The sequence below is a fragment of the Symphalangus syndactylus genome, chromosome 24 (assembly GCF_028878055.3).
Source record: "Symphalangus syndactylus isolate Jambi chromosome 24, NHGRI_mSymSyn1-v2.1_pri, whole genome shotgun sequence".
Taxonomy (NCBI): domain Eukaryota; kingdom Metazoa; phylum Chordata; class Mammalia; order Primates; family Hylobatidae; genus Symphalangus; species Symphalangus syndactylus.
The window spans coordinates 50,579,523-50,584,232 of NC_072446.2; positions in this window are offsets into that span (position 1 = coordinate 50,579,523).

Consider the following 4,710-nt stretch of genomic DNA (forward strand, 5'->3'; position numbering starts at 1 on the left):
CGTACCACATTATTTCTCAGCCTTCCCCTCTGCTGCTCAGGACTCGCTTTCTTTATTCTGCTAGATCCTTTGCCACTTGTCCATATGCTTTGCAGCTTCCAAACTTGTGTTGTGGTTGACGCCTGTCTTCCTGGTCCTTGTGGGTTTGTGTGTGTATGCTTGTATGTTTGAATTCCTTTACTGTAGTTTTAGCTGAGTTTGGGGTACAAGCTATCGGATGTGTATTTCCATCCACCATCTTGATGTGGAAGTTCTTTTTCCACTTTGTGTTCAGTATTGGTCAAGACCCATGAAACTGACCCCATGCCCGATAGTCACTACTCACAGTTCAGAAATGCTCATTTGAGGTGGAGATTTACAGCATGCCTGCAGCTTTTTTCTTCTTTTAATTTATTGTTTTGAATTACTAGTTTCCTTTTTCTCTGTGTCCTTGTATGTGACACTCTTTGACATAACTCTTATCGTGATGGGAGTCTACTTGTTGTCCTGTGTTTGTGAACTTTCACCATTGCTTGGACATAGATGTTTATTGACATGCTTGCACAGTCTGACTGGGTCTTTGGCCAACATCAGCAACTCTATTCCCAAATCACTTCTAAAACAGGTACACTCACTTAGATTTCTTTAAAATTAAAATTCTTCCTGGGATACATTAGATTTATACTTTGTTTCTTTTTTTCTTAGATTTATACTTTTAAAAAATTAACTTACTCCTAGCAATAGGACTAAAATTTAGCCAGATAAAACCATAAATTTTTAAAACCAGTCTTCATTCATATATGACATATATGATAATACAGTTATTTCCACTAGATTTCTTAGAAGATGTCATTGTGATCAGCCTGACCTTCAGATAAGATCTTCAGGCTGGGTGTGGTGGCTCATGCCTGTAATCTCAGCATTTTGGGAGGCCAAGGTGGGAGTATTGCTTGAGCCCAGGAGTTCAAGACCAGCCTAGGCAACAAGGAGAGATACTGTGTCTACACAAAATAAAAAAAATTAGCCAGACATGGTGATGTGTGCCTGTGGTCCCAGCTACACAGGAGCCTGAGGCAGGAAGATTGCTTGAGCCCAGGAGGTCGAGGCTGCAGTGAGCTGTCTTTCCACCACTGTATACTGTGTTTTTGTCATTGTCTGCCTGGGTGACAGAGCAAGACTCTGTCTTAAAAAAGAAAGATTTCCAATACTCAATTTTTTTTTTTTTTCAGTCACACTCTGTCGCCCAAGTGGGAGTACAGTGGTGCAATCTTGGCTCACTGCAACCTCTGCCTTCCTGGTTTAAGCAAGTCTTCTGCCTCAGCCTCCAAAGTAGCTGGGATTACAGGTGCCTGCCACCACGCCTGGCTAATTTTTCTATTTTTAGTAAAGATGGGGTTTCCCCATGTTGGCCAGGCTGGTCTTGAATTCCTGACCTCAAGTGATCCATCCGCCTTGGCCTCCCAAAATGCTGGTATTACAGGTGTGAGCCACTGCGCCTGGCCAATACTCAGATTTTAAAAGTCATGGAAGATAGCCAGGCATGGTGGCTCACACCTGTAATCTCAGCACTTTGGGAGGCTGAGACGGGAGGATCGCTTAAACCCAAAAAGTAAAAAAAACTAAAATTTTTTTAAAAGTCACAGAAGATAAAATGGTTTTAACCACCAGACAATTAAAGAAATAATACTCAAAATAGTTCCTATTTAAAATTACATTTTTTAATGCTTAAAGGAATTATATTGACCGTTTTATTGAAGCTTAGAGGTTAAGCAAATCAGCCAATTTGGACTCTCAGATATGTGTCCTCAGCCCACGTGGCATCTCTGTGTAGATGTCTAATAGACATTACCAAAATAACTCCTCTGCAACCAAACTCCTGGATTTCTCTCAAAAATCTGCTCTTCCTGCTGTCTTCCACATCTCAGTAATGGCAATGCCACTTTTTTTTCAGGATATGGCTATATCTTGCACTTAAGAATATTCCTGGCCCATGGTAGGCACTCAGTGAATATCTGTTGAATGAAGCAGTTGTTGGCTATTTCTATGAAAATTAATTAAAATTAAACAAATTTTAACAACAAAGGGCAACTCATCAACTCGTTTTTGTTAAAATTTTGCTTTTCCTTCCTTTCACATGCGGATTTGTCCTTTGCACCATGATAAAGCAGAACGGGAATTCTGTGTTGAGGACTGCAGTGATGATGCTAGTTCACTGCCTGTAATGTGCCTGTTTCCAAGCACAAGCTAATAACCTGTACCACACTGTTGAGCTGATACAGAATGACAGTTGATGGAATGGTCACAAATCTCCATTTATTTGACATATGTATTTAATGAAGAAAATCTTCTTGAGTACATTTACAAACTCCAGCACTGACTGTCATTATGATGGAAACTATTCGTGTTCTGTTCCTTTTTTTTTTTTTTTTTTTTTGAGGCAAGGTCTCACTTTGTCACCCTGGGGTGCAGTGGTACGAACATGGCTCACTGCAGCCTCGCCTCCCAGGCTCAAGTAATACTTTCACCGCAGCTTTCCGAGTAGCTGGGACTATAGGTGAGATAGGTGAGCGCCATCACGCCCAGCTAATTTTTGTATTTTTTGTAGAGATGAGGTTTTACCATGTTGACCAGGCTGGTCTCAAACTCCTGAGCTCAAGGGATATTCCCACCTTGGTCTCCCAAAAGTGCTGGGATTACAGGCATGAGCCACCGTGCCCAGCCAGAAAATATTCTTTTTTTTTTTTTTTTTTTTTTTTTTTTTTTTTTTTTTTTTTGAGACGGAGTCTTGCTCTGTCACTCAGGCTGGAGTGCGATGGCGCGATCTCGGCTCACTGCAAGCTCCGCCTCCCGGGTTCACGCCATTCTCCTGCCTCAGCCTCTCCGAGTAGCTGCGACTACAGGCGCCCGCCACCACGCCCGGCTAATTTTTTGTATTTTTAGTAGAGACGGGGTTTCACCGTGGTCTCGATCTCCTGACCTCGTGATCCGCCCGCCTCGGCCTCCCAAAGTGCTGGGATTACAAGCGTGAGCCACCACGCCCAGCCCAGAAAATATTCTTAATACAGTTTGAAATATGCCTTTACTTGGAAGGGCTTTTTTTTATAAAGGATGCTATAGGCTATTTACTGAATACAGTGCTGAAAGCATCTATCACACAACGGAAAAAATGGCAAAAGTAGCTGGAGTCAGTAGAAAAGGGACTAGAAGACAGCAATAGAAAATCAATTACTTATTGGGCGAGGCATGGTGGCTCATGCCTGTAATCCCAGCACTTTGGAAGGCTGTGATGGGAGGATCACTTGAGGACAGGGGTTTGAGACCAGCCTCGTCAACATAGCGAGACCCCCATCTCTTTAAAAAAAAAGAAAGAAAAAATCAATTATTGTTTCAGTAATCTATTGCTGAAAAAAATACACCCCAAAAGTAAGTGTATTAAAACAACAAAAACACTTATTGTGGCATCACCTGGAGTACTGGCTTGTCTGAACTATCCAAAATGGTCTCACTCACATGGCTGGCAGTTCATTCCGGCTGTTGACATGGGTCAACATGGATGATTGCACAGGATGGCTGGAACAACTGGACCGCTCTCCATGTGGTCCAAGAGCCTCTCCATGGGACTAGCTTAGGTTTCCTCTCAACATGGTGGCTGGGCTCCAATAAGGAACATTCCAAGTGGGCAACCCCCCACTTCAATACTTTGAAGCCTCAGTTTGCATCATGCTTTCTAATAATATCTTTTAGCAAGAGCTACTCAAATAAACTATTACAGTTGTGAATGAGGTAGGTACTGCTTTTTTTACATAATTGGGCAGGGAACAGTCCCAAGAGAGACAAGAGGTGAGGTAAAGATAAGAAGGGAAATGTTCCCTCAAAGTGAACAAGCAAGAGGCATTCTGGTACATCCTGAGATATCTATTATTTGTCTCCACTGATATTTATGATAATGAAATAAACCACTGAGCTCGTGTTCTTGTCTAGAAGAACAGCTGCTACATTTGATGTACTCAACCACTAGCTCTACAGTTCAGTTACTTTTTTTTTTTTTAAGACGGAATCTCACCCTATCACCCAGGGTGGAGTGCAGTGGTGTGAACATGGGTCTAGGCAACCTAGACTTCCCTGGCTCAAGTGTCCTCCCACCTCAACCTCCCAAGAAGCTGGCACTGCAGGTGTGCACCACTGCTTCTGGCTGATTTGTGTATTTTTTGTAGAGACAGGGCTTTGGCACGTTGCCCAGGCTAATCTCTCTTTTTTTTTTTATTATTATACTTTAGGTTTTAGGGTACATGTGCACAATGTGCAGGTTTGTTACATATGTATCCATATGCCATGTTGTTTTGCTGCACCCATTAACTCAGTCATTTAGCATTAGGTATATCTCCTAATGCTGTCCCTCCCCCCTCCCCCCACCCCACAACAGTCCCCGGAGTGTGATGTTCCCCTTCCTGTGTCCATGAGTTCTCATTGTTCAATTCCAACCTATGAGTGAGAACATGCAGTGTTTGGTTTTTTGTCCTTGCGATAGTTTACTGAGAATGATGTTTTCCAGTTTCTTCCATGTCCCTACAAAGGACATGAACTCATCATTTTTTATGGCTGCATAGTATTCCATGATATATATGTGCCACATTTTCTTAATCCAGTCTATCGTTGTTGGACATTTGGGTTGGTTCCAACTCGTTGCTATTGTGAATAGTGCCGCAATAAACATACGTGTGCATGTGTCTT